Here is a 27,191-nt window from a genome sequence, read left to right as displayed (position 1 = left end):
TGGGGTCTCGAGGTATTCTTCCGAAGTGGCTTGATCGCGAGAAATGAAATCCTCTAATTTTTCCGCATATAGATAGTCTCCGCGTTTCCCAAAACAAAGTGATGGGAAATGATTCTGACACCTAACTCCACGAGCTTCTCACGGTGACGTCATACCAATGATGTAACCTGTGGCGCGAGCTTTTGCGGCGATCGAGATGTCCCGTGGACTTGTGTGTTTGACATCATTTGATGCACTGTCGATTCCCGTTCTACAAGATAAATGTACCGTCGTCAATTCGGTTCTTCAAGAATGCAGTAATTGCATCCGCCGGTCAATCTTCCAAAGTCTCGATGACCGTGTCGTTACCCCCTATAAATGGGGGTGCTTTGGCGTTGTTTTTCTATCCAAGTACCTTCATTAGCTCATTTGCCCATTTCTTCTTATCTTCTTCCTCTATCCTTGAACATTATGTTTGGGGATCATGGCTTCAAGGCCGTTCGGCAGAGCTCCCGTAGGCTGTGTTGAGGCCTCTTTCTAGAGCTTCCCTTTGTCAAGCATAACCATGCCGTCATGTCGCTACTATGGTTGTTGTTATGTCTACTATTGCCGCTCTTGTTTGCTCGAGATGATGACATATGGGGGTCAACTTTCCTTGTTCGCAAAAAGCTCTTATGATTATATACCGCTGCTCAAAAGGGGGCTCGGATTATACACCTCTGCTTACCTTCATACCCCAGCTCGACGTGGTGCTCTGCCCTGAGCTGGTAGCTTGCACGACTAGATGTTCCAAGAAGTAGACTCTAAGTAGCCGTGTAGGCGGGACAGAGGCTCGCTCGGTCCGCTGTCTCTCCGAGGTTCTCTTGGCCAGCGAGGGTCCTCGACCTTCGGAGAGCTATGGCATTTTTTCATTCCTCCCTGCTTCTCGCCCTATCCTTTGGGGATATCAGTATGGAAGGCCGAGATGAGGCTTCTGAGGATGTGTGCCCGAAGGTGCCTGTTGCAGAAGGCGGACCTTCAAAGGTAGACCAGTCTCTAGGCTTTTATCACGTGTGTGCACCCTTTTGTTTCTTCCTTTATGCGTAAGAACCCCTTGCGGGCTTTTGTAATTGTATGTAAGGACCCTTCGAGGGCTGTTGTACATGAATATATATGAATATAAAGCTACTCCCTTGATTTATGTTCTTTATACTTGCCCTACCATTGTATGTTCTTGTGCGCTTCGAGGATTTTGAATGTTTTCCTTTGTTGTTGACCGCTGATATCTAACTCGGATGCGAGCGTTATTTTCGATCCTCTGCCGGTTGATATGGCTCTTTTCCAAGCCCATCGTCGTACCTCAGACCAAGCTTTAATTGGTCTGATAGACTCGGGCCGTCGGGCCCTTCGAATTGTAGAGTTTTGGAGTTTTTGAGAGTGGTATCCTAAGCGAAGGTCAGCTTCGGGTACCTGGGGTTCTACTTTGAACATGATGCAGATAGCCTTTTAAAGCATAGTGGATAGACTTCCATCGACGAGTTGCCTATATTTAGGCGATGCCTTGAGCCCTCCTTGAGTCTTCATGGGTGGAGCTTCAAGTGCTTACTTTACTTTTTAGAAAGGAAAACCACGAGATCGGGTACCTCCTCGAATTCTATGGTGGTGCTGAAGGCTTTCCGAAGCCTGACTTCTTTTGGATGGAGGTCCTCGAGGTCGGGCATCACCTCGGGGTAAGAGATGATGTAGTTGGCTCCTTGAATCCTAACTTCTTGCCGTCGGAGGTCTCGAGGGTCGGGTACAACCTCGGGATCTATACCGAGGCCGATGGCCTCCAGGGGCTTACTTTGGATAGACAGATCGTTGTTGTTTCCCACATATATGTGGGGTGGCTTTTGCTTCTTTGGAAGATCTCATTATTTTGGACAACTATCCCTCCGCCTTGGCATTGGGTCCTTCATCTCTTCAGGCGCAAAAAGCATTGGTGCACGTCCCTGCTTTAGTCTGTCAATTCTACCATAGCCATGACAGCTACTTCAGGACAAGCCCGACAGGGAAGGGAGAGTTCCACTCCTAATGCTTAGGATCTGCGGGAGTTCACTCTAAAGACTGTGTCTTTGATAAGAGAGAAATATATGGAGATGGTGATGAGATACTACGGATGGGGCAATGGGATAACGCTGCAGGTGCTTTACCCGGACGAGAGTATTATGGACTCTGCTGATGGATTCTTGAACGTATACCTACATCCTTTCGCATTAGGGCCCCTTGATAGGGTCGTGCTTGATTTCTATTTGAATTATGTCGTTCTGGTGAGTGGTGTTGATGATGAGGTTCTTTGCGGAGAAGGCTGGGCTCCTTCGGAGAGGAGAAAGAGTCGTCGGCCTCTGAGCTAAGGGACGATGGCAATAAACGGGATTTGCACCCGCAGTGCGGTGGAGCTTTTAATGGGGCTAAATGGGCCCGTGTCTTCGAGGAGAGGAAATCGCCCGAGCCTGCTATTCCCGGAGTGTTTGTTCCTAGAACGATGGTTCCTATGAGTGAATATGCTTCGCCCGAGGTTGGTTCTTCCAGGGCCGAAGGGGCTGGACCAACAGGAGTGTGCTCTGCCTTCGAGGAAGTCCGCCAGCTTCACTTCATGGTGAGTTTTGGCACAGCCCTTCTGTATTTCGTGTCTTCCTTTCTTTATTCAGTTTTTCTTTTGCATGCCTTCGATAGGCTCAGGTCTGAGCTGCTCCGCCATGGGGCTAGGCTTCGGAAAGCTCTGGATGAGGGTGAGTCCCTTAGGCTCCTCGGCAAGGAGAAGGAGGTTGAGTTGATGCACTGGCGGTATAAGGCATATCGGAGCTTGAATACGAGAGCTATTTGATGGAGCAGGTAACCTTTCATAGTATGCATTTCGCTCTTTTGACCCTTAAGGTTAATCCTTTTGCCTATATTAGCTGCAGAAAAAGACGGAGGCTTTGGAGTACCTTAGGGGCCAAACCGATCGAGTCAGGAATGCCTGTGGTGAACTGAGGGCTCAGGTGCAGGCTTAAGCTTTGGAGGAGAGGGGCGCCTTGGCCAAGGTTCCCGCCTTCGAGGCCTAACTCCGCTTGGCTCGTGGTAATGCTTCAGTTCAGACGGATATGATTGTGAAGCTCGACTCCGATCTCTCGAAGGTCAAGGCTACGATAATCGATACTGAAGCAACATTGAGTCAGACCAAGGTTGATCAGAACATGGCGATTCATTTGAAGGACGTTGCTGATTCCCAAGCCGAGTTAAAGCAAGCCCTTGATCGTGAGAAGAGGATCGAGGAGTATGTTCGTTGCAGATCCCGAAGAGAGGTACTTGAAGAGATCGGCGCTAGGGGTTTCGTTCTCTCGGAGGAGTTAGACAGTGCGAGAACGGATGAGCGTGATGCTCGATCACGTCTTGCCGACATCATGGAGAGCAAAACTGGGGCTGGTAGGTCGTAACCTTCTGGAGCGGAGCGTAGATTTCGCCATTTTTCCATTTTGTATTTGACATTCGTAGAGCACATTTGTAGATGGAGAGCGTACCTTTTGCGTATGTAGATAAAATAAAACTTGAAGCTTTATCTCTTTTGTATCTCTTTTTGCATTGCTTTTGACCTTGCGGGCTGGTTTCGGTGTTTGGCGGGAGCCCTGTGGATCCAGAGCTCATTAGACAGGCCCGAAGGCTCTTTCATGCTTAGTCAAGTGTGATTTTTGATGAGATTAGGCGTTAGAGCTTTCGTGCTTTGCCCAGCTATTTTGGGTTTAGTCTCCGAGTCAGGCTTTGACTCGAGCTTACCTGACCTTCATTCTCCTGTACCTGCACGGGCGGATGATGATGGTTCTTATTCTTTGCCCTTGGGCATTTGTATTTTAACTATTTTGGGCTCAGTCTCCGAGTCGTGTTACTACTCGAGCTTAATTGACCCTCAAGTTTTTTGCGCCTACATGGGCGGATGAAAATGGCTTTGATACACCTCGGATCGAAGCGACCTTTTAAGTGTGTGGCCTTGAGGCTCGTTTGGCTAGCGACAATGGCACTTACGTTGTGCCCTTAGGCATATTGTAGTTAACTATTTTGGATTCGGTCTCCTAATCGGGTTACGACTCGAGCTCATTTTAATCCTCAAGTTTTCAATTTTCAAGCTGGCGACAGTGGCTCTTACGATGTTTGGTCGTTGCAACCTTTTAGTGTGCGGCCCAGAGGCTCGTTTGGCTGGCGATAATGGCTCTTACGCTTTTGCCTGTGGGCATATTGTAGGCTTTGTTTTCCTCTCGTTAAGGTCTTTTTGAAATAATTTTGTCTAACCCGTCGTTGGTTCGGGAAGAACCTCGATTTCAAGTCGTTAGCGGTGATGTTCGAGCACCTCGGAAGGTTTTTAGCTCGTAGGCTGAGTAGCTCGAAGCCTTGTGATTTGGAGCTGACATGGTTAAAGCTCGTTTGCCTATTGAAGGAAGCCTATTTTAACCGGCTCTTTTCGAAGTAGATTCGAAGTAATGGCCTGCGATTTTGTTAGCGACGGTCGGGCGTCCCCGAGTCGCATTAATTTGGCTGGTGCAGCCATTTTGACCGTAGTCATATGTATTTGGTCGGAGCCATTTTTGATCCTGAGTGATAGTTTAGGCGTCTACACCGAGGGTATGCCCTTTCGGAATTTTTACAAATGCGACATATAGCCAAAACTTCGGGATTGAGTATTATGCCTGTAGTAAGGTCTTACAAAATTTTCATGCCTATTGAGGTCTTACAGTTTGTCATGCCTGTTGAGGTCTTACAGTTTTGTCATGTCTGTTGAGGTCTTACAGTTTTGTCATGCCTGTTGAGGTCTTACAGTTTTTGTTGCTATGTAAAATAGATCTGGTTATACCGAGTCTGCCCGATCGGGGTCTTACAGCCTCGGGTTTTCCAGTGTACGGCGATTGACGATAGTCTCCGAGCCATCCAGTTTGCTTAGGCTCGAAGGCCGTTATTCGTGAGCTCGGAGTTTCCTTGTTGGGCCTTATGGTACCGGAGTTCCGACCCTAGGGTTGTGCGGGTGCCAAATTATTGACGCTAAGTCTCCGAGTATTTTGGGATGCCTTAGGTGGAGGGACCCCTGCCATGAGCATGCTGAAATTTCCTTTTTTGGAGTACAAGATGCTAAAAGATATTCTTTTATTGCTTGACGTAAATACATGTCGTCTCGTTGTTGTGAACTCGGTCTGTGGGGGCGCGGATCCTTGGACCATTTGGTCCGGTACATGATTCCCTATTGAAACTTAGTCTGCCTTTCCCCGGCCCTACCGAGCGGACAACACCTTCAAGAAGGGGTGCCCCTCATCGTTTGATTGCAAAAGAAGGCCTGCGATCTTGTCGGATCCTCCTTAGAAGGTACGTTGCTCTGCTAAGAAACTTGCTGATGAGACCCTCTTCGGGGCGGAAGTCCGGCCGAGGGGAAAGAGTGCAACGGGCTCCGTCAAGGCCTTGGGATCTTCGTGTAGAGTTAGAACTTCCGAATGCCTTGGCCAGGTGTCTGCATATAGATTAGTGAAAAAATAACGAAGGAGGGAGGTAGTTTTTTTTTACCGCGGGATGTACAGGCGATGTTCCGAGGTCTGATATGTTCCTGCTATTTCGGGGTGAGGACTTTAGTACACACCTCCGCCGTGTTTAATCGGGCTTGGTCGAAGATGTGGTTCGCTTACCCTTTGGCTCTTTCGAGAGCGGAGATATTGGTGTCGGCAATATGTAATGTGATGCAGACTTTCCCCTTGCTGCGTGTCATTCCCCGCAGATGGCTCCAATCCCGTCCTTCGTTGGAGGTTTCGTTCTTTGGCAAAAGGGGAAGTTACCGTTTTCATGCAGCGTGTCCGCGACCGTCTGAATAAGGCGTCCGTGCCTTGCACCTCCTTTCATGATATGGAACTCGGTGTATCGGTCTGGGCCAGTCGTGTCGTACTGAGAGAATGGTCTTTCTCCTTAGTGTAGTGATCGCCATTTGGAATTTTCCAAGGATTCGAGAGGTGGTTGTTGTTTTGACCTGGCGGTCCGAACCGCCCTATCATCCTCGGCCCGACAGTATTGATCAAGCTACCTGAACTCATGAGCACATGTTTTATTTAAAATGGATCGAGTGAGGAAGAAGGTTACCATTGCGTCAGTGTGGGACCGAGACAAGGTCTCAGTTTCTTTTTTGCTGAATGTGAGGGCGTCCTTGGGAATGTATCCCCGGATCCGCTTTTCCCTTGTGACGAGCATTTTTTACTCTCCATTTTATGAGTCATTGGAGGGTGTCGCCGCTCCTCCACTATTGTGGCAATACGTCGCGGCTCATTTACTTTGCTCTTCATGGCCGCCTTCCTCACTCGGAACTAAACTTGAGCTTGACCGCTCAACAGTTCTCGATGGTGATTTTTATTGAGTAGCACGGCTGTTTTCCTCCTGAGCTAGTGGCCATTTTTGGCTCCGTGGTCGTGCGCGTTATACAGTTCACACACCAAGCTGTGATTCCCCCGATAGGGATTCTGCTGAATTGGTCTGAGCCATTTGACGTCCCTGGTTTTGCTTACGATGAACACAATGTTTGGTACAACGATGTTGAAATTGTACTCTGATGGGCGAGGTGCCCTTGCCATCCATGCGTCCCCATTGAATCTGGCTTTGTTAACGATTCCTCGAGGAAATTATCCTCGGGCCATTCTCCGATTGTTGCGAGGTAGATTGCATCTCAAGGCATTCCTCCTATCTGCGGTGCACGGGCGGTACCTCCCTCTGTTTGGCATTGGTTTCTTTGCCAGGAGCCTTCTTGGGTATACTGAGCCCGAGGAGGTTCCCGGATGGTCATCCACGACCCTGATTTGCGACTGATCAAGTTTTGTTTGAACTGCCCTGAAATCGTCGGGCTTGGTTTGTTTAGGCTTTGAGTGAAAGCCTGTATTGCCCAGTCATCCGAGACCGGGGGTAACCCCGTTCAATCCATTAGAGAATGAGGTGTGAATTTTCATAGCATTTCGTTCTCCCTTTGTTCGGCCCTGGATGTGTCGAGTCATTGCTTCGATGGCATCTGCATGTGTCTTTATGGAGGAATCTGCCGGTATGGTAAGTGGGTTTATGGGGTCGGGGGCTAGGGTTATGACGCCTGATCATGGTCCTTTTTGGGAGTGTTTCCCCGAACCCCTTCAATAAGACGGGCTCGATCTCATCATCTTTTGGGTCGTTGCCTTTTTCCGCGGACGTATAGATAGTGATGTGTTCATTAGGATCTGAGGTCCCGTTGTACTTAGTGAGTTCTGGCGTTTTGAACTTCTTTGGAATGGGTTCTGGGGCCGCTTCCTCTAGGACCGGCCATTGCACAAACTTCCTCGAATTTACACCTTTTAGGATCGGGGGAGAGCCCGGGATTTGGTCGACCCCAGAGTTGTAGGTCTTGGCCTTTTTATCGTTGGCTGCTATCAATTTCTCACCTGATTCGATCCTTTTGGTGAGATCCTCGAGCATCTTTACTGTGGCAGGGTCGGCTACCGATCTGTTATTGCTTGATCTCTCGGGTACTTATTCGGCAGGGGGAGCTATTTCTGGCGCTACTGTGTTGGAGTCTTCGGGTGGCTTTGCAACTAAGCGATAGCCGACTATTGTGCATGCAACATTTAAAAAATATCGTGAAGACTAACTTCCTATGCTTCCCGAGCCAGGGTTTTCCGGGCTTCAAGTTGGTCGCCACGTTGTATGCTTACGTCGGTGTATGAGGTTTCGTCGACCTATTGCACGTCTTGAGAACCCACGTCCACTGGAATCGGTCCAGATGCGTTATCGGGGTTCTGCGGTGGCGTGCCAACAACTGGAACAACCACACATTTTCTCCGTGATTTTTGAGGTAGTCATTCTTAACCCTATTTACCGAGCCAGACATTTCGACCTGAAATCAAGAGATCTTGGATAAGAAAAAGTGTGAAAGATAACTTGCATTTGTGCAATGAAACCAGCAAGAAAATAATTACTATTATTTTTAGCCCCACGGTGGGCGCCAAACTGTTTACCGTGAAAATGGTAACAACAATTAAATTTGTAAATGGGATTCTAAAAATACATGATCTATTTTTATGCTAGTTATTAGAGTAGCTGATGCTAAGAGTATGAAGTTTAACGAAGAGATACAAGCTAAAACGGGGCAGTAATCAAACCTAGGGGCTTGCCGCCCGAGCCTCGGACTGGTCGATGGAGAAGCCTCGGAGTCGATATACGGCTCGAGCTAGCGGGGGTAATCGGGAATGGAATAATAGTTAGGGTATGATCAAACAAGGCCCTTTATGGCCAATGTCAAGCAATAAATGAAGAACAAGTATGAAACTAATAAATGCTAAGAGTGGCCTCGAGCTAGTAAGAACGAGCAAGTTAGAGAGAAAGAGAGAGATATTATTGATCTTGTGGAGAATAGTTGGAGCAACACCCGCCCTTTACAAAGTAGTGTGGGTTCCCCTTATATAGGAGGGGAATCCGGTTATAGTACAACATACATTAATTGTAAAAGTATGGAGATGGGATGGCTAGATGTGATGCCTCGGCACAGACTCTAGGTAGGCCGGCTCTGTCAGACTTAGCCGTGTGCCTTGGGAAATTCCCCTTTTACTATAGCCTCGACCTTTGTCTTCTTTGAGTCCTGCCTCGATGAGCCCCGAGGGAGGGGACTCGGTCGCAACTCCATGTCCTCGGGGTCTCGAGGTATTCTTCTGAAGTGGCTTGATAGCGAGAAATTAAGTCCTTTGATTTCGCCGCATACAGTTTATTACCGGTATTGGGTTGTTTTGAGTTGCTACTATGATTAGAAAGTATCGCTATGAGTGTTTGAATTATGTGGTATATCATATGATTGAATCTTGGGTTATGATTTCAGCTAGTTCAGACTTATACAGTGTGTAGATGCAAGATTCTGACCTTGTAGAAAATTTCGGACGTGGAAGTTGGATTCTAAAACTTATGGGCTAGGTTGGATTAAGAAATTTTGGTGATATTGTGTTATCGGACCTATATGGGATAGGGTGACGTGGGATCATCCCCGGGTATGTGCATAGTAAGGTTACACAGCGATTTGATGCTTTTGGAACAACTCTTGGCACGTTCGAGGACGAACGTATGTTTAAGTGGGGGAGGATGTAATGACCTGATCGGTCATTTTGAGCATTTGCACTTCGCTCAAATATTTGAGATAATGAGTAGCTCCATATTATGTATTATGACTTGTGTGAATTGTCTGTTTTGGTTTTCAGGTTATTCAGAATTGATTTGGAAGAATGATCCTACCTAGAAGCTTTAAATTTGAAAAGGTTTGACTAAGTTTTGACTTTTTAGTATTTGACCTCGGATTGAATTTCTGATGGTTCTGTTAGCTCCGTTGGGTGATTTTGGACTTAGGAATATGTCCGGATTGTGATTTGGACGTCCGTAGTAGAATTTGGCTTGAAATGACAAAAGTTGGAATTTTGGAAAGTTCGACCAGGAGTGAAATTTTTGATATCGGGATCGGATTCCAATTCCGAAAGTTGTAGTGGGTCCGTAATGTCAAATGTGACTTGGATAAAAATTTGAGGTTAATTGGACGTGATTTGATAGGTTTCGGCATCGGTTGTATAAGTTGAAGTTTCAAAGTTCAATGATTTCGAATTGAGGTGTGATTCGTCATTTCGATGTGGTTATGTGTGTTTTGAGGCATCGAGTAGGTCCGTGTGATGTTATGTGACCTTTTGGTATGTTTGGATGTGGTCCCGAGGGGCTCGGGGTTTCGGACGAGTTTCAGATTATTTCTCCTTCATTATGCATTGCTGGTTCTGTAGAATTCTAGGCTTCTGGTTTCCTTAATCACGATTGCGGAGTGCAGATCGCGATCGTGTAGGCTTATTTAGGGCTAAGGCATTTTTTGTCAATGCGATCGTGAAGGCAGGAAAGCGATCGTGTAGTTGAGGAATGTTGTATTTCGGGAACACGAGGCTAATGCCGCCACCGCGTAGAGTATTTGAGGCAGGAGTTAGGGTCAGGTGTTGTTATATGCGGTCGCAGTAGGAAGGACGCGATCGCGTAGCTTTGAGGAGTCAGCTATTCACGATCGCGTGGTGTATTTTCAGGGCCAGTGCATTTTTCTTCTTCGCGATCGAGAGGGTATTTCCGCGATCGTGATTCATTGATTCACCCAGTGATTATAAAGTACTCTATTTCGAGGGTTTCAGTCATTTTTGAATTTTTGGAGCTATGAATCTCGGAGTGAGGTGATTCTTGAGGAAACTTTTACCATATGAGTTGGGGTATGTGTTCTCTACTCGGTTTTGGTTATATTCCATGAATCTATCTTCGATTTTTGCAATTGGTTGAGGAATTTTAAAGAGGAAATTGGGGGTTTTGGCCTAAAGTTTCATAATATGAATTTTGAGTTTTGAACACTGATTTGGAATTGGATTTGAATGAAACTAGTATGGTTGGACTCGTAATTGAATGAGTTATCGGATTTTGTGAGTTTTATCGAGTTTCAAGGCGTGGGCCAGGGTGTGATTTTTGGCCGGATTTGGGATTTCACTTAGGATTCGATCTGTATCATTTGTAATTGCTTCCTTGGGCCTTATCTAATGTATTTGAGTTGTTTTGGCTAGTTTTGAGCCGTCGGAGGTCGCTATGCATGTGATGGCATTCTTGGAGCATCGCTTGGCGTGCTCGGTATAGGAATTGGCTTGCTTAAAATAAGTAACTTTTTTAAACTTAGTGCTGAGGGTATGTAACCCCAAATTATGTGTTATGTGATTGCTGTTGAGGTGACGCACATGCTAGGTGATGGACGTGTGGGCGTGCTGTCACGATCCAGATTTCCCACCATCGGGATCGTGATGGAGCCTAATTTTTGAATGCTAGGCAAGCCAACAATTACGGTTTTTAACACTTTTACAATTAACCCAAACATAATAAATATTAACTAAGCTAACAGATATAATATGCGGAAGTGTTATAACACCTTAAAATACTCCAATACAAGTCTACCCCAACGATCTGGTGTCACAATTCACAAACGTCTAAGAAGTTCTACAAACACTAGTTTACAAGAATTACAACTTTTATCGAAATGAAAAGAGACAAATAATCCAAAATAGGGGGAAAGGGGGACTCCAAGGTCTGCGGAGGCCAGCAGATCTACCTTGGGTTTCCCGTGGACTGAAGGCAGCAACCTCAGCACTACCCACGTGGTCCAGCACCGAAATCTACATAGACAGTGCAGAGTGCAGTATCAATACAACCGGCCCCATGTATTGGTAAGTGCGGAGCCTAACCTCGATGAAGTAGTGACTAGGCTAAGACACGACAACCATATAAACCTATGCAGTTAAATCATATACAAGAAACAGTAATAACAGAATTGAACAGATAAAGATGAGGAAGGGAAACATGCTGAGGGGAATATCAAATTATGACAATAATAAAGTAGGGAAGCAAGGTAAATATCAACATTGATCAAACAGAAAGGATAACGCAGTAACAAGTACATGAGATCACCCTTAGTGCTTTTACAATCGTCCTCACCATGGAAATTAACGAAAGCGGCATGACATCACCCTTCGTGCTTTTACTCTCTCATATTCATGGCACGGCATCACCCTTCGTGCATTAACACTCGCAGAAATATGGCACGACATCACCCTTCGTGCTTTAACACTCTCTCACAATATCGTGCACGACATCACCCTTCGTGCTTTAACACTCTCTCACAATATCGTGCACGACATCACCCTTCGTTCTTTACACTCTTCCTCACCCAAAAAATGGTAACAATATCATCCCGGCAAGGGAATCAACAATAGAAACAATAACATCCCGGCAAGTGAATCAGCTATAACCAATCTCGTTTCAACAATTAACTTCACAGAATAAATCTCAACTTGAGTCAATACTCAACAATGGTCAATTGCCAAGAAACTATCATAAGTTTTGTTCAACACGGATAATCATCAACTTAAAGCATCAATAGTACATAATAAGAATTACAACGATCACAGTTTAAGACTCACTTGCATGCTCGACACCAATGTATAGATACTCGTCACCACACCTATACATCGTACTCAACACTAACATGTAGCAAATAAGACAACAACTCTTATTCCCTCAAACTAAGGTTAGACCAAACACTTACCTCGATTCCACGGCCCAACTCAAGCCTCAATTACCGCTTTACCTCTCAGTTCTAGTTTCAATCCGCTTGTATCTAGTCACAATTTACTTAATAACATCAATAAATGCTAAATCAACCAATTCTAATGCATGAATATAGATTTCCCAATGTTTTCCCCAAAAAGTCAAAAACCGACCTTGGGCCCGCTTGGTCAAAACTCGAAATTTGAACCAAAATCTGACTACCCATTCCCCCACAAATCCAAATATGCAATTGGTTTTGAAATTCGACCTTAATTTGAGGTCTATATCCCCAAATTTCGAAATTTCTGAATTCTACCCAAAACACCCAATTTTCCATGAAAAACCCTAGATTTTGAGATAAAATCATGTAAAAAGATGAAATAGATAGAAGAAAAAGGGTTAAGATTCATTAACCTATGATTTGGGAAGAACTTGCTCTAGGAAAATCGCCTTTTGGAGGTTAGGTTTTGAAATTTTGAAGAATGAAGTGAAAATCCCGTCTAAGACCTCGTTTACTCAGCTGCAGATGTCGCATTTGTGACTGAGCTTCGCAATTGCTAAGCTCGCAAATGAATAGGTACCATTGCAAATGCGAGGACCCTCATATCTCTGCTGCCTTCACAATTGCAAAGAAAGGTTCGCAATTACGAACTACAATTCTGCGCAAAAGCGACCAAAAGATCGCATTTGCGATCACTGCCTTCCCACCTTACTTCGCAAATGCGAAGGGATGTTCGCAAATGCGAACTATGCTTGCCTGGCCTTGGATCGCATTTGCGATGAAAGGCTCGCAAATGCAAAGCCTGAGAAGCTCGCAATTGCGAGATCAGAGGCTTGCAACAATACCAGATGCAACAACAGATTTTTCTAAGTCTAAACTCACTTCGTGGCCTATCCAAAACTCACCCGAGCCCTCGAGGCTCCAAATCAAACATGCACACAAGTTTAGAAACATCATACGGACTTGATCGTGTGATCAAATCGCCAAAATAACATTTTAAACAATGAATTTAACACCAAAACTCATGGAATTCATAAGATAGTTCAAATTTTCTATTTTCTCAACCAAGGGTCCGATTTATATCAAATCTCTTCTGTTTTACACCAAAATTCACAAATACGACTTAAATATTATATCAAACCTGTATCGGGCTCCGAAACCAATATACGGGCCCTAGACCAACGAGTTTAACCATTATTCAATTTCTATAAATCCTTATATTTTCTAGCAAAACAATTTTCTCCAAAAATTCATTTTTCGGGCTAGGGATCTCAGAATTCGATTCGGGGCATACGCCCAAGTCTCATATTTTACTACAGACCCTACGGGACCATCAAATCATGGGTTTGGATTTGTTTACCCAAAATGTTGACCAAAGTCAACTTTAACCAATTTTAAACGCAAATTTCCATGTTTTTCTTAAATTTCACATAAAAGCTTTTCGGAAACGTGTCCGGACTGTGCACGCAAATCGATGAGAAAGAAAATGAGGTTCTCAAGGCCTCAGAACCCGGATTCGAATTCTAAAACACAAGATGACCCTGTTGGGTCATCACATTCTCCACCTCTAAAACAATCGTTCGTCCTAGAACGGACATAGAAAAGTACTTGAGTTAGTGAAAAGATGGGGATATCGGCTGCGCATATCGGACTAGGACTCCCAAGTAGCTGCCTCAATAGGCTGACCTATCCACTGAACACGAACCGAAGGATAACTCTTTGATCTCAACTGACAAACCTATCGGTATAAAATGTCCAATGAGCCCTCCTCGTAGGTCAAATCCTTGTCCAACTGGATAGTGCTGAAGTCTAACACGTGGTATGGATCACCGTGATACTTTTGAAGCATGGACACATGAAACACTGGACGCACAGCTGATAAACCCGGCGGCAACGCAAGTCTATAAGCCACCTCTCCCACTTGATCAAGGATCTCAAAAGGCCCGATGAACCTAGGGCTTAGCTTGCCCTTCTTCCCAAATCTCATCACGCCCTTCATGGGCGACACCCGAAGCAACACTCGCTCTCCAACCATGAATACCATATCACAAACCTTACGGTCGGCATAACTCTTTTACCTGGATTGAGCTGTACGAAGCCTATCCTGAATAACCTTAACCTTTTCCAAGGCATCTTGTACTAAATCTGTACCCAACAACTGAGCCTCTCCCGGCTCAAACCACCCAACCGGCGACTGACACTGTCTACCATATAATGCCTTATAGGGAGCCATCTAGATGATCGACTGATAATTGTTATTGTAGGCAAACTCCGCTAATGGCAAAAACTGATCCCACGAATCTCCAAAGTCAATAACACATGCTCGGAGCATATCCTCCAAAATCTAAATAGTACGCTCGGACTACCTGTCTGTCTGACGATGAAATGTTGTGCTCAACTCGACCTGTGTACCCAACTCACGCTGAACTGCCCTCCAGAAATTTGAGGTAAACTGCGTACCTTGGTCAGAAATTATAGACACGGGCACACCATGAAGACGAACGATCTCACGGATATAAATCTCTGCCAACCACTCAGAAGAATAGCAAACTTCCACAGGAATGAAATGCGCTGACTTAGTCAGCCTATCAACAATAACCCACACTACATCGAACTTCCTCTGAGTCTGTGGGAGTCCAACAACAAAGTCCATAGTGATACGCTCCCACTTCCACTCAGGAATCTCAATCTTCTAAAGCAGACCACCAGGTCTCTGATGCACGTACTTTACCTGCTGACAATTCAAGCACCGAGCTACATATGTAACAATATCCTTCTTCATCCTTCTCCACCAGTAATGTTGCCGCAAATCCTGATACATCTTGGTGGCACCCAAATGAATAGAATACCAGGAACTATGGGCCTCCTCTAGAATCAACTCAGAGAGTCCATCCACATTAGGCACACAAACTCGACCTTGCATCCTCAAAACTCCGTCATCTCTAACTGTAACCTGCTGGGCATCTCCGTGTTGCACTGTGTCCCTAGGGATGAGCAAATGAGGATCAACATATTGTCGATCTCTGATACGCTCAAATAATGAAGACCGAGCATGGCTGGGCTCAGAAATATCCAACCTCATGAACTGATTGGCTAAAGCCTGAATATCCAAAGCAAGCGGTCTCTCACCGACTGGAATATACGCAAGGCTGCCCATACTAGCTGACTTCTTACTCAAAGCATCGTCCACTACATTGGCCTTCCTAGGATGATACAAGATGGTGATATCATTGTCTTTCAATAGCTCTAACCACCTCCTCTGCCTCAAATTTAGCTCCTTCTGCTTGAACAAGTATTGCAAACTCTTGTGATCCATGAACACCTCACACGACACACCATATAAATAATGCCTCCAAATCTTCAGCATGTGAACAATGGCTGCTAGCTCCAAATCATAAACTGGATAATTCCTCTCGTGGATCTTCAACTATCGCAAAGCATATGCAATAACCATGTCATTCTGCATCAATACCGCACCAAATCTAATACGAGATGCATCATAATATACTGTATATGGCGTTGAACCTGTGGGCAATACCAATACCGGTGCTAAAGTCAAAGCTGTCTTGAGCTTCTGAAAGCTCGCCTCACACTCATCCGACCACCTGAACAGGGCACCCTTCTAGGTCAATCTGGTTATTGGGGCTGCTATGGATGAAAACCCCTCCACAAACCAATAGTAATAGCCTGCCAAACCCAAGAAACTCTGAATCTCTGTAGTTGATGTAGGTCTAGGTCAGTCCTTGACTGCCTCAATCTTCTTAGGATCCACCTGAACACCCTCTACCGATACAACATGACCCAAGAATGCAACCGAACTCAACCAAAATTCACATTTTGAAAACTTAACATATAATTGGTTGTCCCTCGGAGTCTGAAGAACAACTCGAAGATGCTGCTCATGCTCCTCCTGCTGCAGGAGTAGATCAAGATATCATCAATGAAAACAATCACAAAGGAATCCAGATAGGGCTTGAACACTCGGTTCATCAACTCCATAAAAGCTGCTAGGGCGTTTGTCAACCCAAATGACATCACTAGAAACTCATCATGCCCGTATCGAGTGCAAAAAGCTGTCTTAGGGACATCAGATGCCCTAATCCTCAACTAATAGTAGGCAGACCTCAAATCAATCTTCGAAAACACGTTGGCACCCTAATGCTAATCAAATAAATCATCAATCCTTGGCAATGGATACTGGTTCTTGATGGTGACTTTGTTCAACTGCCTGTAGTCTATGCACATCCTCATCTATCCATCCTTCTTCTTAACAAACAACACCGGCACACCCCAGGGGGAGACACTAGGTCTAATAAAGCCCTTATCCAGCAAATCTTGCAACTGTTCCTTTAATTATTTCTACTCTGGTGGGGCCATGTAGTACAGAGGAATAGAAATGGGTTGAGCACCCGGAGCCAAATCAATGAAAAATTCAATATCCCTATCGGGTGGCATTCTCGGCAGGTCTGCAGGAAATACCTCTAGGAACTCAGGAAAAACTGGTACAAAATCCATGGAAGGAACCTCTGCACTGGAATCGCTAACATAAGATAAATAAGCCAAACACCCCTTCTCGACCATACGTCGAGCCTTCATATAAAAAATGACCCTACTAGTAGAATGACCAGGAGTCCCTCTCCACTCCAATCGAGGCAACCCTGGCAAGGCTAAGGTCACGATCTTGGTGTGACAGTCCAATATGGCGTGATAAGGCGACAGCCAATCCATCCCCAAGATGACATCAAAATCGACCATATCTAGAAGTAGGAGATCTACATAGGTCTTAAGACCCCCAATAATAACCACGCACGAGCAATAGACACAATCTACAACAATAGAATCACCCATCGGTGTAGACACATATATAGGAGTGCTCAAAGAATGATGAGGCACAACCAAATACGTAGCAAAATATGATGACACATAGGAGTATGTAGACCCTAGATAAAATAGAACTAAAGCATCTCTACTACAAACTAAAACCGTACCTGTGATAACGACATCGGATGCCTCAGCCTCAGGCTTGGCTAGGAAAGTATAACATCGGGGCTAGGCCCTACCACTCTGAACTACATCCTTGGGGCGGCCTCTTGCTGGCTGGCCTCCACCTCTACCTGCCTAACCTCCACCTCTAGCACCTCTACCTCCAGCTCTAGCTGCTTGACCCCTGCCCCTAACTGGCTGAGCGACGGTGGAACACCTAGTGCCTGAACCATGGCATGAGAACCCTGATGCTAAGAACTGCTCGATGCTCGAGGGCAAAATCTAGCAATGTGCCTCGGATCACCACAAGTATAACAAGTCCTCGACTGCTGGGACTACTAGCCTTAAAACTGACTCTGTCAGCCTGAATAACCACCCTAAAAGCTCTGAAGCGGAGGTGCACTGATAGGAGTTGGTGGTGCACTGTAGGGTAGCTGATCAGAATACTGCATGTGAGAACCATGACCACCTGAAGCATTGTGAGATGCCTGAAGTGCTGAATGAAACGACCTGGGAGGATGGCCCCTACCAAAAGAATCCCTGCCTCTAGACGAGGCACCACTGAACCTACCAGAATGATGAGGCCTCTTATCAAACCCCTGACCACTCCCCTGAGCTAGAACTGCCTCAGTTCGCTAGGCCATATTGGTCGCATCCTAAAAGGAAATCTCGCTACCTATCTCCTTAGCCATATGCAATCTGATAGGCTGAGCAAGTCCCTTAATAAACCTCTTCTCTCTCTCTCGGTAGGGAGAATAAGAAGAGCATGACGAGCCAAATCAACAAACCTTGTCTCGTACTGGGTGACAGTCATAAAACCCTGCTGAAGATGCTTGAACTGCATGTGGTATTCCTATCTCTGAGTGACAAGAAGCAACTTCTCGAGGAATAGCTTAGAGAACTGGTCCCAAGTCAAGTCAAGCTAACCAACTAGCCTAGTCAACACAAAATCAGTCCACCATCTCTTGGCAGACCCTATCATCTGGAATACAGCAAAGTCGACACCATTGGTCTCTACTATCCCCGTGTTCCACAACACCTCATGGCAGCAGTCAAGATAATCCTGAGGATCCTCAGAAGCTACCTTATTGAAATGAACTGGGAAAAGCTTGGTGAACTTATCCAACCTCAACAAAGCCTCCGAAGACATAGAAGATCCACCAGCGGCCTGAGCCATAACAACTGGCTGAGCTGCTAGAGTCTGGAATGGGGAGTCATCTGCTCTAGATTGTGAGTAGCAGGAGTCTGTGCTCCTCCCCCAGCCTGAGAGATGGCTCGTGCTACAGGAAGTATGCCTGCCTGAGTGACGCTCTCCATAAGGCCCACTAGACAGACCAAAGCATCACGAAGTACCGGGGTAGCGATGAACCCCTCTGGAACCTAAGCTGGCCCTACTGGAACGGTCAATGCCGGAACCTTATTCTCAAACACTACCTGAGGCTCCGCTGCTGGTGCTGCTTGAGCTCTAGGCTGAGCCCTGCCCCTGCCTCTACCTCTAGCACATCCTCGTCCTCGTCCTCTACCCCTCGTAGGAGCTACCGCTGAGGGCTTGGGCTGCTGATCAACGGATGAAGCGGTACATGTTTTCGCCATCTGCGAAAGAACAGAGTAGAAGTTCAATTAGCATTAAGAAGTCAAATTTGACGACAGAGAAGAATAGATGTGAAGTTATTCCTAAACTCTATAGCCTCTAGGGGATAAGCAAAGACGTCTCTGTACCGATCCCTCACACTCTACCTTGCTTGTTTGTGAATTGTGAGACCTAGGCAACCTAGTCCTTTGATACCACCAACTTGTCACGACCCGGATTTCCCACCGTCGGGATCGTGATGGCGCCTAAGTCTTGAATGCTAGGAAAGCGAACAATTACGGTTTTTAACACTTTAACAATTAACCCAAACAGAATAAATATTAACTAAGCTAAATAGATATAAAATGCGGAAATGTTATAACAACTTAAAATACTCCAATACAAGTCTACCCCAATGATCTGGTTTCATAATTTACAAACGTCTAAGAAGTTCTACAAACACTGGTTTAAAATAATTACAATTATTCTCGAAATGAAAAGAGACAAATAATCCAAAATAGGGGGAAAGGGTGACTCTAGGGTCTGCGGACGCCGGCAGATCTACCTTGGGTCTCGCATGGACTAAAGGTAGCAACCTCAACACTACTCATGTGGTCCAGCACCGAAATCTGCATAGAAAGTGTAGAGTGCAGTATCAGTATAACCGGCCCCATGTACTGGTAAATGTCGAGCCTCACCTTGGCAAAGTAGTGACGAGGCTAGGACACGACAACCATATAAACCTGTGTAGTTAAACCATATACGAGAAACAGTAATAATAGAATTGAACAGATAACGACGGGGAAAGGAAACATGCTAAGGGGAATATCAAATTATGACAGTAATAAAGTAGGGAAGCAAGGTAAATATCAACTTTGATCGAACAGAAAGGATTATATAGTAACAAGTACACGGAATCACCCTTCGTGCTTATACTCTCGTCCTAACCATGGAAATCAACAAAAACGGTACGGCATCACCCTTCATGCTTTTACTCTCTCATAATCATGGCACGACATCAACCTTCGTGCATTAACACTCACAGAAATATGGCACGACATCACCCATCATGCATTAACACTCACTGAATATGGCATGGCATCACCCTTCGTGCTTTAACACTCTCTCACAATATCGTGCAACACCCTTCGTGCTTTACACTCTTCTTCACCCAAACAATGGAAACAATATCATCCCGGCAAGGGAATCAACAATAGAAATAATAACATCACGGCAAGGGAATTAGCTATAACCAATCTCGTTTCAACAATTAACTTCACAGAATAAATCTTAACTTGAGTCAATACTCATTAATGGTCAATTACCAAGAAAATATCATAGGTCATGCTCAACACGGATAATCATCAACTTAAGCATGAATAGTACATAATAAGAATCACAACGGTCACAATTTAAGACTCATTTGCATGCTCGACACCAACGTATATATACCCGTCACCACACATATACATCGTACTCAAAACTAACACGTAGCAAATAAGACAATAACTTCTATTCCCTCAAGCTAAGGTTAGACCAAACACTTACCTCGATTCCACGGCCCAAATCAACCCTCAATTACCACTTTACCTCTCGGTTCCACTTCCAATCTAGTCACAATTTACTTAATAACATCAATAAATGCTAAATCAACCAATTCTGATGCATGAATATAGATTTCCCAATGTTTTCCCCAAAAAGTCAAAAACCGACCTAGGGACCGCTTGGTCAGAACTCGAAATTCAAACCAAAATTCGACTACCCATTCACCCTCGAACCAAAATATGCAATTGGTTATGAAATCCGACCTCAATTTGAGGTCTATATCCCCCAATTTCAAAATTCCTAAATTCTACCCAAAAACACCCAGTTTCCCATGAATGCCCCTAGATTTTAATATGAAATCATGTAAAAAGATGAAATAGATTGAAGAAAAGAGTTAAGATTCATTTACCTATGATTTGGGGAAGAACTTACTCTAGGAAAATCGCCCTTTGGAGTTTAGGTTTTAAAATTTTGAAGAACGAAGTGAAAATCCCGTCCAAGACCCCTTTTACTCAGTTGCAGATGTCGCATTTGAGATAGGAGGTTCGCAAATGCAAAGGTACCATCGCAAATGCAAGGACCCTAACATCTCTACTGCCTTCGCAATTGCGAAGAAAGGTTCGCAATGGCGAACTACATTTCTCCGCAAAAGCGACCAAAAGATTTCATTATTGATCACTGCCTTCTCGCCTTATGCAAAGGGATGTTCGCAAATGCAAACTATTTTGTCCTAGCCTTGGATCGCATTTGCGATGAAAGGCTCGCAAATGCCAAGCCTGAGAAACTCGCAATTGCGAAGCCTGATCTCACAATTGCGAGATCAGTGGCCTGCAACAATACCAGATGCAACAACAAATTTTTCTAAGTCTAAACTCACTCCATGGACTATCCAAAACTCACTCGAGCCCTCGGGGCTCAAAATCAAACAATCACACAAGTCTAAAATATCATACGGACTTGATCGTGCGATCAAATCGCCAAAATAACATCTTAAATAACAAATTTAACACCAAAACTCATGAAATTTATAAGATAGTTCAAATTTTCTATTTTCTCAACCAAGAGTCCGATTTATATCAAATCTCTTCTGTTTTTCTCCAAATTTCACAAATACGACTTTTATACTATATAAAACTTGTATCGGGTTCCAAAACCAAAATACGAGCCCGATACCAATGAGTTTAAGCATTATTTAATTTCTAAAAATCCTTATATTTTCCAGCAAACGATTTTCTTCAATAATTCATTTCTCAGGCTAGGGACCTCGGAATTCAATTACGGGCATACGCCCAAGTCCCATATTTTACTATGGACGCTATGAGACCGTCAAATCATGGCTCTGGGTCCATTTACCCATAACATTGACCAAAGTCAACTTTAACTAATTTTAAGGCAAATGTCCATATTTTTCTTAAATTTCACATAAAAGCTTTTTGGAAATACGCCCGGACTGTGCACGCAAATCGAGGAGAAAGAAAATGAGATTTTATGGCCTCGGAATCAGGATTCGAATTCTAAAATACAAGATGACCCTTTGGGTCATCACACGTGCACCTTGTGAGTTGTGACTTTGTTGTTTCCAGGACACTGTTTAGTGGCCCACTTCGTTGATATTTGTATTTTTCACCATGTGATATAGTAATTAGGTTGTACATCATGCTAGATATCATGTTTAGGCTTTATGCTAATATTGTTGGGACCTCTAGCGGTCGTTTCTTGATACCATCTCATTGATTTCATTGAGACTGGAGAGTGATGACTAAGTGAGGCCAAGAGCCTGATTATGAGTGACAGTTATGGGATCGAGATGCACACCATATCGGTTATATTGATGATTATGATAGCGCTTGGGCTGTAGGAGCCCTTCCGGAGTCTGTAACACACCCCCAGTGAGCGTGGATGATATTATATTGAGGGATAGATCTTCCCTGGACATGGATCTTGTCTGAAGCATTTATATACCGAGAGATTGATCTTCTCCGTGGGGACAGATTGGCCTTCCTCGGTACTGAGTGACTGATGATCAGTGATGTATATATTCCGGGATGGATTTTCTCTGGGCCAAATGGGCCATATACAGTATCGAGTGGTTGAGCATGATGAGTGGAAAGTGTGAGACAGTGAGATTCAGTACCTGAGAGTGTGAGTACATGATTCATCTTTGAGATACATGGTATTGGCATGCATACATGACATACATGCATAGATATGCATTTTTCCTCATGCTGTACAGTATCACGTCATTCATGACTTTTAGACATATTGATATGTGGCATAGAGAGGTATTTCACACTTGTTATCTGGAAAAGAAAATGAAACATCTTATTTATTGTGAAAAGAATTTTTAGAAAATTATAGTTTTTAAACTACCTAAATTTTTTTTGATGATTTCGATCAAGGATTTGGATTTTTGCTGATATTCTGAAAAGCGGAACTATTTTTGGGAAATTGTGCAAATAGTGAACATTTTTATCTCTAAGATTGTTTTCCTTATTATGTGCTCTACGTTGTACGAACTGCTATTGATTATTTGTGTTGGACCCGACCTATATTCCAGCTCGTCACTGCTTTTAACCTGAGGTTAGGTTTGTTACTTTTTGAGTACATAGGGTCGGTTGTACTCATACTGCACTTCCTGCACATTGCGTCCAGATTCCGGATGTTGTTGTTGCTGCGTTCGATGGTTGCTGGATTTGAAGGTGTACCTGCGTCCCTGTTGTAGCTGCCTCTTGTTCATGGTAGCCTTAGAATTATAAAAATCTGTTTATGTACTTTTCAAATAGAAGATGTATTATTTTTTTCATATCAGCTTTGTAAATTCTATTCTTAGAAGGTCATGATTTGTACTACCAGTCCTTGGGAGGTGTAATAAATCCAGATAATTTATTTTGTTTAACTGACTTATTAGCAATATTGAAATTGAATTAGTTAGTAGTTGGCTTACCTATTGGGTTGGGTTAGGTGCCATCACGACTAGTGTATTTTGGATCGTGACAATACTTCCTCAAGTGTATTGTTTTTTTCTGAAGAAAGCATGCAAAATTGTGGTTTCTTTCGTTTACGGAGTAGATACTGTCTACCAAAATTCTACCTTCAACTTTAGAGGTTACACTTATTTTGGAAACACATTTGGTTCAGTCTGCTATTTGTCACAAAGAAAGTTTGTAAAATGAGATCTCCAGGACTAATATTTAGTCGGCAGAAAAGGAGACATGGAAAGGCACTCTAGCGACAAGACAGGGAGGGGTTCACTCTAAATTATGGTTAATATCCTTTGCATAATTTATAAGACACTACTCTTTAGCATTTTTTCTATCAGAGCACTCAAGTGTATACATATTAGACTTGTATATGTTTAAGTCAAACCAGACAGGCTTTGAACTTACAAATATCTTTAAGTCCGACCAGGTGCTTTGTCATTTACTTGAGTTTTGTTTTTTTCCGTGGTTTTGAGGAGTGGGGATAAACAGGTCTTGTACCAAACTATATACCACTTCTGATGCAAAAAATTTCCGATTATAACATTTTTAAAGATCTATGTTACTAAAAGTGCACAATTATCTTTTCTTATAAAACCTGTAAGATTTCTCTCATTAGATATTGATACTGGTGTTTGTGACTTATCCAAGAATAATGAAGAGGAAAAAAGAGAAGAAAAAAGATATTTGTGGTCGTAACAAAACATATCTATTATCCAAATGTCTCATTGAATCATGTTTTTCTAATTTTTTTCTCTTGAGTTTGAATGTCATAATGCAGGATCTGCTCTACAGGCCTTCCGAGTGATGTTGTTGTTGAAGTTGGAGACACATCCTTTCATCTGCATAAGGTACACCTTAATATATTACACTAGACAACCATTTACTTTGCTGGAATTTCTCCAAACATTTTGTTTTTTATATCATGGGATTTAGTAGCAAAGTGAATAACCTACTTGAAATAAAGAATGATATGCATGTGATGTTTCAATTATACCATACCATACTTAGAAGTAAGGCTTTGATAAAATTAGAAGTGTGGCATCACTTGTTGTTGGGTGCTTTCTCTCTGTACATTTTCTTAAGTGCTGCAGTTTCATAACAAACTCAATCTGCAATAACTGACACAAAAGTCCTTTCTCCATCTAACTTTCTTTCTAGTCAAGGTGCCATCTGAAACGCATTAGTCTCAGGCATTAATCTACTTGCTTAAGTAGAATTGACATTGATCCGAGTTTCCTTCCTTTTTTCGTTTTCATATATATATATATATATATATATATATATATATATATATATATGTATGTATGTATGTATATATATATATATATATATATGTATGTATGTATGTATACACCAAGTGCTAGAGAATATCTAATATCTATGTGCTTATGCAATTACTAAACAATATTCTTGCATTTTATTTAACCTTGTGATGAAACCATAACCTGTAGAGTTAAATCAGATATCATCTTAATCTCGGTTTTTTCTCATTTGACAATGTATTATCCACTAATTGTGACAAGATGAATTTCGTTGCAGTTTCCCTTGTTGTCTAGAAGCAGGCTCTTAGAGAAGCTTACACAAGATTCTTCTGAACATGAGAAGAATGAGAAACATTATGTTTTGCATCTTCACGGGATACCTGGTGGAGCAAAAGTATTCCTGAAAGTCGCCAAGTTCTGTTTTGGCATCAAGATGGAACTCACGGCACGCAATGTTGTTAGCCTTAGATGTGCAGCCGAATATCTTCAGATGAATGAAGATTATAGAGAAGCAAAACCTCATTGCGCAGATAGAGAGTTTACTCATTGAAGTTTTTGGTTTTTGGATGGACACTTGTAGACATGCGATGATGTTCTTCCATGGGCGGAAGAGCTTCACATTGTCTCAAGGTGCATAGATTCTTTGTCAACAAAAGTGTGTGCTGACCCAACTTTACTAAGTTGCCCTGCGAAAGCATGTGCTGACCCAACTTTACTAAGTTGGCCTGTGGCTGGTCATAGCTCCACTCAGAGCCAAGATGATGCTTTTGCTTGGAATGGGATACATGCAAGTGGTGCAACTTCTAAAAAATGTCTGCTGAATGAGGACTGGTGGTATGAAGATGTGTCCTTCCTTAAACATCATATTTATGGAAAGCTAATCCTTGCTGTTAGTGCTAGGGGCATGACACCGAAGAGAATCGCTGGTTCCCTAATTTTCTATGCTAAGAAACACCTTCCTCTTAACGGTAAGCAATCAAATTTCCAAAAATGCAATGGTGCAGTTCCAGGATCAACCCTTCCTACTGTGTCTGATGCAGATCAAAGGACTCTTCTTGAAGAGATTGTGGAGTTACTACCCAAGCAAAAGGGCATCATACCTACCATGTTTCTGCTAAGGCTTCTTAAGACATCAATGATCCTAGATGCTAGCTAGTAAATCATGCCTAGAGAATCTGGAGAGAAGGGTTAGGGCTCAGTTAGATGAAGCAGCTTTAGAAGATATCCTCATACCAAATATGGGCCACACTATGGAGACCCTATATGATATAGACTGCATATAATGTAGAACCAACCTAAAGTTATCACCTAGTTTTAGTCTTTGTTAAGATGTTGTCATGTTTATGTAATTTCAAGCACATTCCTGGCTGACAGGGTAAGAGAGGGAACAACTTTGGAGGGTCATGAAATGCCATAAGCTGTCCTTAGAATCAAGAACTCATGAAGCACAGAATGAAAGACTGCCTCTACGAGTTATTGTCCAAGTTCTATTCTTTGAGCTACTCCGGCTCCGCCCTTCTGTGGCTGGTTGGCTCTTTGTCTCAGACAACCTTGACAATTCACAAAGCCCGAGTGGTAATTTAGTCATTAAAGGCACCAGGGCCGACCAACTTGTGGCGCTAGATGACATGAGAGATCGAGTTCGTTCACTTGAGAAAGAGTGCTTGAATATGAAAGAAGATGTTGACAAGCTTGAGAAAGCTAAAGGAAGCTGGAATAACATCTTCAAAATTCTTTGTTTAAGGCTTAAGGTCAAGTCCTGTGGTCCTAAGTCATCATCTAGGACATCTTCCAATGGAAAAGTGTTGCATCCCTCAAGAAAAGTAGTTATGAATTTGGAAGAACATAGTGCATGTAAGAAGGATGATTAGATGCTTCAATTTTGAGCTTGTATGTGGTAAAGCCGGGGGCCCGATTTCCCCGTCATTAGGTCGCCTCGCAGTCATGCTCCTCGAGGTTCGAAGCCAAGGTCGATACCCACCCTCGGTGGTCACCGGGTACCGGCCGTGGGAGGCATTGCGTACTAACGGCTATAGTATGAGAGAGGGGAATTCTCAAGGCACACAGCTAAATCGGACAAAGCCGACCTACCCGGAGCCTGTCTCAAGGTGTCACGTCCATCCATCCCATCTCTATGCCTTTACAGTTGATGCATTTTGTACTATAATGGGATTCACCTCCTATATAAAGGGGATCCCCATCACTTTGTAACTCTCAGTTGTGGCTCCAACTATTCTACATAAGATAAATAATATCTCTCTCTTTTCTCTCTAACTCACACGCTCGAGACTACCTCTCTCATTTATTGCTTTCAAACTTGTTCTTCATTCATTGCTTGATATTGGCCATAAAGAGCCTCATTTAGTTATAGCCTAACTGTTAGTCCCTTCTCGATTACCCTTGATATCTCGAGCCCGAGCCCAAGCGTCGACCTCGAGGCCCCTTATCGGTCGGTCCGAGGCCCGGATAACAAGCCCCTCGATTTGATTATAACTCTGTTTTAGTTCGCATTTCGTCGTTAAACTTCACATACCTAGCATCCACTGCTCTAACAACTACCACAAAAATATATCACGTATTTTTAGAGTCCCATTAACAAATTTAATTGTTATTACCATTTTCACGGTAAACAGTTTGGCGCCCACCGTGGGGCTAAAAATAATAGTGATTATTTTCTTGCTGGTTTCATTACACAAATGCAAGTTATCTTTCACACTTTTTCTTGTCCAAAATCTTTTGATTTCAGGTCA

At 43.5% G+C, this 27,191-nt stretch overlaps 1 pseudogene; it reads left to right on the top strand.

Moving 5' to 3' along the window:
- Positions 1-2,090: 2,090 nt before the first annotated feature.
- Positions 2,091-25,724, top strand: LOC107806761 (BTB/POZ domain-containing protein At5g03250-like; annotated as a pseudogene).
- The last annotated feature ends 1,467 nt before the right edge of the window (positions 25,725-27,191 follow it).

The sequence above is a fragment of the Nicotiana tabacum genome, chromosome 5 (assembly GCF_000715075.1).
Source record: "Nicotiana tabacum cultivar K326 chromosome 5, ASM71507v2, whole genome shotgun sequence".
Lineage (NCBI taxonomy): Eukaryota > Viridiplantae > Streptophyta > Magnoliopsida > Solanales > Solanaceae > Nicotiana > Nicotiana tabacum.
Note: the sequence above shows the minus strand (reverse complement) of the source record. Positions and strands in the feature narration are given on the sequence as shown.